This window comes from Leucoraja erinacea, chromosome 8 (genome assembly GCF_028641065.1).
Source record: "Leucoraja erinacea ecotype New England chromosome 8, Leri_hhj_1, whole genome shotgun sequence".
Lineage (NCBI taxonomy): Eukaryota > Metazoa > Chordata > Chondrichthyes > Rajiformes > Rajidae > Leucoraja > Leucoraja erinaceus.
The window spans coordinates 44281425-44294304 of NC_073384.1; the positions used below are offsets into that span (position 1 = coordinate 44281425).

The 12880-nt window shown below is 44.2% G+C and overlaps 1 protein-coding gene across 1 annotated transcript in view; it reads left to right on the forward strand.

Moving 5' to 3' along the window:
• Positions 1 to 2089: 2089 nt before the first annotated feature.
• LOC129699634 (fibrillin-3-like) overlaps positions 2090 to 12880 on the forward strand; it is a 44645-nt gene continuing 33854 nt past the window's right edge. Inside the window, exons 1-2 of the mRNA XM_055639605.1 lie at positions 2090 to 2914; positions 3971 to 4044. The gene's annotated coding sequence lies outside the window, so the exon portion shown is untranslated. The remainder of the gene's footprint in view (positions 2915 to 3970; positions 4045 to 12880) is intronic.

A 12880-nucleotide genomic window follows, 5' to 3' on the forward strand; every position in this document is an offset into this window, starting at 1 on the left:
AAAAAAAGAGGACAATGTGGATGTCTTGGAATGGATAGCGCCATCTTAGAAGCAGATTCGGCGGAGACAGAGAAATTGAGACTAGGGGATCGACTTTTTGCAAGAGGCAGGGTGGGAGGAGATGTAGTCCAGATACCAGTGAGAGTTGGTAAGTTTTGTAGTCTCCCTGTGATGGGGACAGAGATCAAGAAAGGGGAGAAAGGTGTCAGAGGTAGTCCAAGTAAATTTGAGGGCAGGGTGCAGGTCACTGGTAAAGTCAATGAAATTGACAAGTTCTGCAAGGGCTTATCCATTTAGCCATCAAATGTTAGCCTTGTCATCAATAACCACATCCCCAAAATTAAAATAAATTGTGAGAACCTGATCTCATGGCTTGGCAATTATCTGCATACTGAGGGATGGTAGATCCATTGGTTATGTCACTTGAAATCAATTTCCGCAAGGTATTCTTTTGTGCCCACCATCTCTTTGTTTGATTTCTTTGTAATGAATTTGACAGTGAGTCTTGGGCGCCCTCATGTGGCCTAATCACCACAGTTTCCAAATTATTTTTGTTGCATGCTTCAACAACCTCAACATTTTGCACATCCATCCTAAATTTCTATTTAGACTTTAGAGATACAGTGTGGAAAGAGGCCCTCCAGTTTTTGGCGTAGGTTAATTGGCTTCCATAAATTGCCCCTAATGTGTAGTATAGAACTAGTGTACTTGTGATCGTTATTGGCGCAGACTCGGTGGGTCGAAGGGCCTCTTTCCATGCTGTATCTCTGAACTAAACTAAACTAAATATGTATAGTCTTCTTCAAAAGCTTGTGCCGAATTTCTTTCTGTATTCATCTTAAATTGTCCAGATCTGTGGAATTACCACAAATGTTCCGAATGCATGCCAGAGATATGCTCAAGTGTTCTATTCATGTATCTTCAGCAGGTTCGTTCCTCGGTCTCAATGTCACATCCTGCTGCTGCTGATGATCACCAAACCAACAGCGAAATGTCATTCAAAGTTTTATTTGTGTAGAAAATGTTTGACAAAGAATCTTTGAAACCAATTTTCAAGCTTTATCATGACCGACAAACATTGAGATTTCTCCTTCATCATTGCTGAAGGTAAAATAATCTAAAAACAACGAAGGATAAATTTCTCCATTTCTCTCCAGCTGCAAATGAGTGTTTATTTAAATTCATTTTCACGATGTTGATGAGGTGGTGGTAACCTGCTGCTGTCCTTCTGGTGAAAGCAGTGCCACAGAGTTGCTGGGCAGGAAGTTCCAGGAGTTAGAACCCGTGACAATGAAGGACCGCCAGTATATTTCCAAGTCAGGATGGAAACTGGCTGATGATGGCAGTCCCATAGTTCCACTGCTCTTATCCCACTTGATGGTAGAGTTCACATGACTGGCATGCGCTAATAGGAATACACAAGCCAAGTAACTGCAGTGTGTATCTTTTGTGGTGTAAATTGGTGGAGAGAATGAACATGGTAGACACAAAATGCTGGAGTAACTCAGCGGGACAGGCAACATCTCTGGAGAGAAGGAATGGGTGACATTTCGGGTAAGGATTCTTCTTCAGACTTCCAGAGATTCTGCCTGTCCCGCTGAGTTACTCCAGCATTTTGTGTCTACCTTCGATTTAAACCAGCATTTACAGTTCTTCCCTACACGAGAGAATGAACATGTGTGTAGGTTAACGATTGCCCAACCTCCGCTTAGTCTCCCCAATGTAAATCAGCTGATATCTAGAGCAGCGGATGCAGTAGATGAGGTTGGAGGAGATATAGGTGAACCTTTGTCGCACCTGGAACGACTGCTTGGGTCCTTGAATGGAGTTGAGGGGGGAGGTGAAGGGACAGGTGTTGCATTTCTTGCGGTTGCAACGGAAAGTGCCCGGGGAGGGGGTGGTACGGCAGGGAAGGGAAGAATTGACAAGGGAGTTGCGGAGGGAGCGGTCTTTGCGGAAGGCAGACATAGGGGGAGATGGGAAGATGTGGCGAGTGGTGGGGTCACGTTGGAGGTGGCGGAAATGGTGGAGGATTATTTGTTGTATTTGTTGGCTGGTGGGGTGAAAGGTGAGGACTAAGGGGACTCTGCCCTTGTTGCGATTGCGGGGATGGGGAGAGAGAGCAGTGTTGCAGGGTATTGATGAGACCCTGGTGGTAGCCTCATCTATGGTGGCGGAGGGGAATCCCCGTTCCCTGAAGAACGAGGACATTTCCGATGCCCTGGTGTGGAATGTCTCATCCTGGGAACAGGTGCGGTGTAGGCGGAGGAATTGGGAGTAGGGGATGGAGTCTTTACAGGGGGCAGGGTGAGAAGACGTGTAGTCCAGATAGCCATGTGAGTCAGTTGGTTTGTAGTGTATGTCGGTCAGAAGTCTGTCCCCTGCGATGGAGATGGTAAGGTCAAGGAATGGTAGGGAAGTGTCGGAAATGGTCCAGGTGTATTGGAGTGCCGGATGGAAGTTGGTGGTGAAGTGGATGAAGTCAGTCAGTTGTGTGTGGGTGCAGGAGGTGGCCCCAAAGCAGTCGTCAATGTAACGGAGGTAGAGGTCGGGGATGGGGCCCTGGTACGTATTAAACAAGGATTGTTCAACATACCCGACAAAGAGGCAGGCGTAGCTGGGGCCCATGCGTGTGCCCATAGCTACGACAAAGAACACAAAACTGATTAGCCAGATAAGCTGCTCCAAGTGAAAATGGAATAACTGCAGATGCTGGAAATCTAAAATAAAAAAACATTGGAAACAATCAGCTGGTCAGGAGGCATCAAGAGAGTGAACATTTGAGTTAATGTTAACAAAAGACCTTCAAACCTTAAACATTAAATTTGCTTCTCTTTCTACAGATGTTACCTGACCTACTGGGTGTTTCCAACATTTTCTGATCCAGGTGTTACATATCGAGGAAGGAATGTTGGTGAGTATAGGGGGAGAATTGCCGGATTTTCCTTTGTCATCTTAACAATGCCACAGTCAATCACATCCACTGGAAAAGAGTTGGGATCTTGGTTTAACTGAGAGCTGTTGTGTCCTAAAATACACCACAAGCTAGAGCATAATCATTTGGGCCCAATATGGTTCAGTGGTGTCAATTCTATGAAATACCGATTCAGATTCAGATTCAGATTCAGATTCAATTTTAATTGTCATTGTCAGTGTACAGTACAGAGACAACGAAATGCATTTAGCATCTCCCTTGAAGAGCGACATTGCAAATGATTTGAATAAAAAAATAATAAGTGTCCGGGGGGGGTGGTGGTGATTGGCAGTCACCGAGGGTAAATAGCATAATTTTCTTCAAGATTACCTTTTTCCAGGGTACGGGAATCAAGAACGAGAAGGCATAGGTTAAGATGAAAGGGGAATGATTTAATTGTAACCCGTGGGGCAACTTTTTCACTCAGAAGTTGGGGGGTATATGGATCAAGCTGCCAGAGGAACTAGTTGAAAGAAGTACTATAACAACATTTAAAAGACATTTGGACAGGTGCATGGATAGGAAAGGTTTAGAGGGATATGAGCCAAAGGGTCTGTTTTTGTGCTGTTTGACTTTCTGACTCTATCTACTAAGAAAATTGAAAAAATTTCCAGTACATGAAATATGAAAAACCTTTGGGTAGTTCACAGATGTTTGATGCCAAAAGATTCCTTCAACTGATATTATCAAACAAAAGTATTATTTTACAAAAGGCAGGTCATTTATTCATTATAATACGTTATTAAGGTAACATGATCGGCACACACCAATGAAATGAGGTTTCCATTTTCTTTCTGTATCACAATCCAGGGTATTCATGAGCCTCAGGGAACGCAGTTATATAACTGAATAGGATCCATTCTCAGATTTACAGATTTTGAAACAGCATGCCTATCATGAAACAATACTTGGATAAGCACTAAATGGCATTCTAAACAGGGCATCAGTAAAAGATAGAAAACGCCCAAAGTCTTCAACAAACGATAATCTTTTTAGGAGGAAGCCTGTCTGTGTTGGAAACATCAAAGAGGAAAGAGCACGCAATCCAAGTGAAAGGAGTAAGGCGAAAGGTAGGAGCAAATGATTTCTTGAATTCAACTTTTGTATAAATCATTAAAATTTTGGGGGCAAAGTTTCCTCTGGGTGAACGAGGCACCACAGGTATGGGCTATAGTGGGCGTTCGGTAAACTGCCGTTCTTTAACCTGTGATCAGCCTTTGTAACTTCCCAACTCAGTGACCTATGACTCTTCCTGAAACAAATGTAAACTCTTGTTTTCCATATAAACCAGAATCCAAATAAGTTATTCGATAGCAATTGCACTTTTACCAGAAAGATTGATTGAGATTACGTAGTGAACAGTCATCAGCCTATGAGTTCAGGCACCCCAACTCGCGTAAAAATTGTATCTAATGTAGAGTTGGAAGAACTGGCTGGATCCTCCTGATTTCACAAACGTACCGGGCTCATCGCAGCTCAGAGCTCAGCAGACCCAGACCCGACGCCTGAGCTGCAAACAGTTTCATGTCCACAGGTTGCCTGACAAATTAAAGTGAGGTTGGGTTACCAAAATCGTGACAGCTTTTCGCCACCTGAATGAGGGCTTCAGCCGACAGGTAAAATGTCTAAATTCCACCCATGGTGCTTTCTTAAATTTTTTTTAGAAAGTTGAGGGTCTGGTCTTGCAGTAAAGAGAATATTTTCTTTTTGCATATCTTAGAAATCCACAAAAAATTAGCAATCTAGGCTTATATTCATGTACAGTAAAACACAAAGTGAGGGAGTACCTCAGCAGGTCAGGCAGTATCCCTGGAGAAAATGGATAGGTGATGTTTCGGATCGAGATCCTTCCTCCAACTGTAGCCCCTGAGTCCAAAGTGTTTTACATACTCTGCCTGAGATTTTCTCTCAGTATTGTGTTCACCATAAATAAAAGCATCCACCTTGTTAAATTTGTTGTTGAAAAGTGACTGTATATTCCTGGCTTTCTAAACTGAAAACATTGCAGTGTGCAGAACTCAGGAGGATCCTGCCTTGTTCATCCAATTCCATACTAAAAACAATGTAACGGGAGTTGGGATGCCTGGATACACGGACTAATTGTTCACTTTGTAATCTCAATCGATTTCTTCAGTAAAAGTGCAGCTGCTGTCCTAATGACTTCTTTGGAATCTGATTTACATTGGTTTCAGCAATAATCAGGAGTCACTTAGGCTAGAAGTTACCGATCAATCACAAGGGTTAAAGATAGAGGCAGCATTGTGAACACCCACTTTAACCCATAGCCTCATATCCTTAAACATGATTAATGCTTGCTGTCCATTTTGATTTGGCCTGTATCTCATTCATCGTCCATGTTTCATTCTACTTTTCTACGCTGATCTTTTGTGAGTATCGTTTAACAAATTTATTACACATCTGAAAATTATAAAATTAAACTATAATTCCTTAGGGTATGACTTAGTGAGAGGCTGCAAATATGGCTTCCATTTAGAAATCCTTTTCATATATTTGTTGAGTGTATTCAGAACTGTTTTCGGAAGGGAACATTTATTCAAATCTCAATTCAAGATCTTTAGAAACTTGTTATTCAATAATTTAATTATCATCTATACCTCTCGAAGACTTATTTTGTTTGTGTCAATTCTTTAAATAAATTAATTTAAGATTCAATTAAATATTTACTGATATCTTAACCATCAATATGAAATTAAATACATTTACAGATATGAATTCAAAAAGAAAAGCATAATTTGAATGATATTCTTTGTTGGACTTGGCATTTGATACTATCGTGGGATCAGAGATCAGCGACTCAATCAGAATATTAAATTGTTTTCAAATATTCAATTTCACTTAATGGAATACATTTCAGCCAGCTTGTAGCCAATTATTTATGAATTAGGTAAATATTGGATCGGAAAACTGCCTGTACGATACCATAATTCATTAAAAACATGAAGCAAAAAAAAACTATTGCCGGTCAATTATTAAAAATTACTAGAATCCATTGTGAAGTTGGTAATAGCAGAACAATTGGCAAGTCATTATCTGATCAGGTAGAGTTCGCATGGCTTCAGGAAGTTAAAATGATGTCTTGCTGATTTACCAAACTGTTTTGAGGATGTACCAGTAATGGACTTGTCCTACTTACGCGACTTTTTCGGCGACTACCGGCACCCGTCATAGGGCGTTGCAGGTCACCAAAAAATGTCAACATGTTGAAAATCCAACGGCGACCAGAACAAGGTACGACTCTTGGGGTGAATACTCATGACCATACAGGCTTCACCCCGCAACATGTCACCGGGTTGTCGCCTATATGGTCATGAGTGGTCTCCTCAGTTGCCCAAAGAGTCTGGCCGCCGCTGGATTTTCAACATGTTGAAAAGTTTCGACGACTTGCAACGACCTATGACAGATGGCGGTAGTCGCAGAAAGAGTTGCGTAAGTGGGATAGGCCCATTACAGTGGGTCAAGATGTAACACATTTGGATTTCAAGAGGCTTGACAAGATGCTACACAAAATGCTACTTTAAAAAGTAAAAACTTATGATAGATAAACACGGAAAGTAAATTGACTAACGAGATGGAAGTAGTGAATAGAGGCCATTTTCAGATTGACAACTTAAAACAGGGATTGGAGCTAGAAATGCAAAAGTTTAACACATATGTGATTTAGGGGAAGAAACTGTCAAATTTAAAGATGATACAGTTTACTCAGATATATAGGTAGATTAACTAAATACTCAAATGTGAACCCATGGAATAGAGTGCGAAAATGTGAAATTGTTTCCTTTAGGAGAAAGAACTTTAAAAGACCATTATTAAAACTGAGAAAGACTGCAGCAAAGAGCTCTCAAACATGAGACACAAAAAGCAAACATATTGGTGCATGAGATAATTGGGAAGACAAATGTAATGCTTGCTTTTATTTCAAGGGGGTTAGAGTACAAAACATTGAAAATCTTGCTGCAGCTGCACAAAACACAGGTGAGATCACATCCAGAATCATGTGAAAATATTAGGATACCTTATTCAATGAAAGTTAGAATATCTCTATAATTATAAAACTCTGATCTTAGGTGTGTGTGTGTGTGTGTGTGTGTGTGTGTGTGTGTGTGTGTGTGTGTGTGTGTGTGTGTGTGTGTGTGTGTGTGTGTGTGTGTGTGTGTGTGTGTGTGTGTGTGTGTGTGTGTAATTACTTCTCAAAAAAAGATCCGTTAACGGTAAAATGTTTACATATGCCGGTAGAGATTTATCCTGTGGAGTCCGAAATCGACATCTGAAAAATTCATGCTTTATTTCTCAAGTTATTAATGAAAATGTTCACAAATTTGAAAAAAACGTTGGAAAAAAACCCGGCGTCTTTCGCTGATGAAGTCACATTGGGTCTGCGTGCTGCGTTCCTCACGCTGTATTCCACGCACTGCGAGTGAAGAACGAGATTTCAGGTCCATCTCGGGCCGGGTCCATCTCGGGGTCGGGTCCCTCTCCCCCCTCCTCCTTCTCTGCACCCCTCCTCCTCTCTCCCACCTCCTCTATCTACACCTCCTCCTCTACACCTCCTCCCCCTCCCCCCTCTCTCCCCCCCTTCCCCCCCTCCCTCCCCAGCCTCTCTACTCTCTCCCCCCCTCTCTCCCCCCCCCCCTCCTCCTCTACCTCCTACCCACACCTCTTCTCCCCTCCCCCCTGGACTCTAAACCCTCTCTCCTCTCTCCCCCCTCTCCTCCACCCCTCTCTCCCCCCTCTCCCCCCTCTCTCCCCCTCCCCACTCTCCCCTGCCCACTCTCCCCTCCCCCCCCCCCTTTCCCTCTCTCCCCCCTCTCTCTCCCCTCTCTCCCCCCCCCCGCCCTTCTCTGTCTACACCCCCCTCTCTGCGAATTAGGGGCTATGCGTGACTGGATAGGGTGAGGATGGGGTAAAAGGAGCGAATGACTAATATTAATATCATATCAAGGGGGGGTGGTTAGTGTGTGTGTATATGTGTGGGGGGTTGTTAGTGTGTGTGTATATGTGTGGGGGGTTGTTAGTGCGTGTGTGTCGCCGCAGGCCACCCCCCCCACCCCCCACCCCCCCCCCCCCCCCCCCCCCCCCCCCCCCCCCCCACAACCGCGCGTTGAGATGGGACCGAACAGGTCCCACTTGGTCTAGTACCTATTAAAAGTCTGATCTTGGATGTGTGTGTGTGTGTGTGTGTGTGTGTGTGTGTGTGTGTGTGTGTGTGTGTGTGTGTGTGTGTGTGTGTGTGTGTGTGTGTGTGTGTGTGTGTGTGTGTGTGTGTGTGTGTGTGTGTGTGTGTGTGTGTGTGTGTGTGTGTGTGTGTGTGTGTGTGTGTGTGTGTGTGTGTGTGTGTGTGTGTGTGTGTGTGTGTATGTGTGTGTGAGTGTGTGTGTGTGTGTATGTGTGTGTGTGAGTGTGTGTGTGTGTGTGTATGTGTGTGTGTGTTTATTTATTTGTGTATAATCACATCTTCTCAAAAAAACGACAAGATTACGGTAACATTTTTACATATTCTGGTAGACATTTTTTTCAGTGAGTCCAAATTGCCTTATCTGAAATATTCATGCTTTATTTCTCGAGTTATTAATGAAAATGTTCAAAAATCTGAAATAACGTAGAAATAAAAGCGTCTGTCTTTTGGTCATGGTCACAATGAGTGCCTGCCATTCTTGTTTGTGCTGCGAGTTACGTCCCCCCAGCCACTCCCCCTGGTTGCTGCTGCAGGCCAAGCCCGTACCCGAGCCTGGCGACTGGACCTGGGCAGAAGCGGAGGCTGGAGCCAGGAGCGAGGGAGTATAGCGTTCGGGAACCAGCCCTCCCCTGTGACAACGCACCCCCCCCCCTCTCAAAATCGACCCCCCTCCCTCTCTGTCCCCCCGCTCCCTCTCTGTCCCCCGCTCCCTCTCTGTCCCCCTCCCGCTCCCTCTCTGGCCCCCTGTCCCTGCCCGCCCTCTGCCCTCTGCCTGCCCCTCTGCCCGCGCCCTCCCTCTGCCCCTGCCCTCCCTCTGCCCTGCCCTCCCTCTGCCCCTGCCCTGCCTCTGCCCCTGCCTCCCGCTGCCCCTGCCCTGCCTCTGCCCCTGCCTCCCGCTGCCCCTGCCTCTGCCTCCCGCTGCCCCTGCCCTTTCTTTGCCCCTGCTCTCCCTCTCCAGTCGCGCCTGCGAGTTGGGGGCTATGCGTGAGTGGATAGGGCGAGGGATGGGGTAAAATCAGCGAATGAATGATATTAATATAATATCATGGGGGGGGGGTGTTAGTGTGTGTGTGTGTGTGGGTGGGTGATTAGTGTGTGTGTGTGACGCCGCAGGCTGCCCCCCCCCCCCCCCCCCCCACGCAACCACACCTTGAGGGGATGGGACCCAACGGGTCCCACTTGATTTATTAGAACATTAAACAGTACAGCACAAGAACAGGCCCTTCAGCCCACAATGTCTGTGCCAAACACGATGCCAAGCCAATCTCTTATCTACCTGTTCATAATCCATATCCATATTCCCTGCATATCCATTTGCTTATCCAAAATCCTCTATAATACCACTCTCGTATCTGCCTCAACCACCAACCCAGACCATGCATTCCAGTCACTCACATAGAAACACAGAAACATAGAAAAATAGGTGCGGATTAATTGCCCTGTGATGCAAATGTGGGATAACATAGAACGGATGAATATGAGTGGGTGATCGATAGCCAACATGGTGGACCGAAGGGTCTATTTCCATGCTGTACCTTTCAATGTATTTAAATGTTTAGTGGATGCGCATTGGTGGCAGTGGGGGGAGGTTATCGAGGAATGGGATGTTTGGATTTTACTGGGTTGGGAGATGTTTGGACCAACCGTGGCTTTGTCACCCAGAACTGTCACCAGCATATAACACGATGCTCAATAGAAGCAGCCGGTAGCCAATGGCTGCCAGTTTTAATCCTTCAACTGAACCGGTGGCAATCTGGTACCACGCACTTGGAAATGTTTTATGTTCTATACTATTTGATAACCTTTAAGAAACTATCTCACTTTCTTAATTCTAAAATGTATATGACTATATTCCTATTATATTCTTCATATTAAATATGCTCTTTTTCACGTAGGAGGCTATTCAGCCCATTGAGCCTACGTAAGCTCTCAGAGCAATCCCATCAATCCAATTTCCTTACTTATTTCCATGTAATCAATTCATCCACAGAGTTTCCGTTTACATCCCCTAATTGTCCTCATGCCCATATAAATGAGGGGAAATTTACAGGTCAATTAACCTATCAATTAGCACATATTTGGGATGTTGGATGTGGGAGGAAACCAGAGTATCAAGGCAAATCCTGGTCACAGGGCGAATTGTGTAATTCTCCCTATGACCTGTGTAAATGGAGACCCGCACAGATCAGAACTGAACTCAGGCTGATGGAGTTGCAAAACAGCTGTGTTACCTTCAACATCACAGCACAACTTTGCCTTATAAGTTGATATATTGTTTTTTTTTGTGAGGAAAAATTACAAAATATTGATGAGCTAAATGTCGGAGATTCAAAAGCTGAGACGCTGTTATTTGATAGTGCAAGGGATTTAGCATTGTTATCCAATTCGATCATGGCTGGCGGACAATTAAATCACCCAGTTTAACTCCCATGACCTCTTTTTTAATAATCCAGACTTGGCCTATTTGTAATTAATATTGATAGAATTTTGAGAATGCTAAATATAATTTGACAGCCAGGCACGTATTTAATTTACCAGTTTTACAGAAACAAAACTACTGGCAGAATAAATAGTAGTGGAGTAAGGTAGAGTATTGGTAAAGACACTAGTAAACTCCTGGTAAAGACATTAATAAAGACTTTAGCATTGGTAAAAATGCTGAAGTACTATAACTCAGCCTGTCAGGCAGCATCTTTGGAGAGCATGGAAATGCGACTACTGCCCTTCTTAAAACTGACCAACCCTGAAATGTCATCCATCCATGTTCCCCAGAGATGCTGCCTGATCCTCTAATATACTCCAGGACTTTGTGTATTTTCTTGTAAACCAGCATCTGCAATTCTTGGTAGATCTGCAAGTGTTCATAAACCAATCCAATCGTAAAAAAACAGAATTGTAATGTGAGGTGCAGAACTTTAGTCCAAGAACAAAATTAGAAATCAGTCAAATATTCAATGTACAAGACATCGTCAGATTTAGAATCACAACTTAGAAAGGATAATTGATGTTTCTTTTGTATGTAGTTCCAGGATTTAGACATAACAACATAAAAAAAGAGTAATATATTTATTTGTCAGGATTGTTTGTGACTTGAAATTGTAGGTGATGATGTTCCCAAGAACCCATTGCTCTCGCCCTCAAAGGTAGAAGTTGCAGGTTTAGATGCTTTATTCAGAGAAGTAGTGTTGCATGACAACAGTAGCCATGATGCACTAGTGCTGCAGGAAGCAAACGTTTGGGAGTATGATCAAGTGGACACAAAGTGCTGGAGTGACTCAGCGGATCGGGTAGCATCTCTGGAGAACATGGAGAGGCGATGTTTCGGGTTGGGACCTTCATCAGACTGAAGAAAGGTCCTGACCTCCAACATCACCTAGTCATGTTCTCCTGAGATTCTGCCTGAACTGTTGAGTTACACCAGCACTTGTGTCCTTTTTGTATAAACCAGCATCTGCAGTTCCTTGTTTCTATATAATCAATTGGGCTGCGTTGTCCTGCATGGCGTGAGGATTATTGAAACTCCACTCATGCAGGCAAGTGAAGAGCATTCCATCCTTCTGATGTATGACCTGTAAATGGTGGAAAGCCTTCAGAGTGCCAGGAGGTGAATCCCTCATCAGAAAGCTTCTGAACTGCCTTTGCAGGCATAGTACTTGTAAATCGAGTCCAGAGTGATTGCTGGTCAATAGTGATAGAAAATCTATCCAGAGTACCTAAAGTATGTTTTTTGCAGAGATATTATATATTTTCAAATATAATATAATTGCTGGAGTCCAAGTAGTGGAACAAAATAATTGCTACTTTTTACGATCATTTCTTGTCATGCCATGCCGTTTAGTGACCATTCGGTGTAAGAGGCTACAATGTTTTGGTAAACGGTTCAATATATTATCAGTGGCCAATTGGCTCCAGAGTTGCCCCACCAATCCTTTGTGGCGAAGACACATAATAGCCAACTATTTAGATTGGCAAGGCATGCCAAGTGTTGGTAGATAGGGTAAGAGTCTAAAGTCACCAACCTGAATGACTTCCGCCCGGTTGCCCTAACTCCAATACCAATGAAGTGCTTCGAAAGGCTGGTCCTCTCCCACATCAAATCCAGCATCCCTGCCTCACTGGACTCTCATCAATTTGCGTACAGGGCAAATACATCCACAGAGGATGCCATCTCTCTGGCTCTTCACACTGTCCTGACTCACCTGGATAGACAGGGGACATACGTGAGGATGCTCTTCATTGACTATAGCTCTGCATTCAATACGGTCATCCCCACCAAGCTCACCACCAAACTCCACCAGCTAGGCCTCAGCTCGCCGATATGCGATTGGATCCTGAACTTTCTGACGGAGCGACCGCAGGCAGTGAGACTGGTCCCGCACCTGTCCTCCACTATCACCCTGAGCACCGGCACACCACAGGGCTGTGTACTAAGCCCCATGCTCTACTCCCTCTTCACTCACCACTGTGTTCCTACATTCGACACCAACACCAACACCATCGTGAAGTTTGCAGACGACACAACAGTGATTGGCGCTGATCACCAACGGTGATGAAACAAAATACAGAGCGGAGGTGCAGAACCTGGCGGACTGGTGCGCACGTAACAACTTGTCACTAAACACCTCCAAGACCAAAGAGCTGATTATTGACTTCAGGAGGTCCCATAATGGAGAATACGCCCCGATCTCCATCTACGGGGAAAGTGTGGAGCG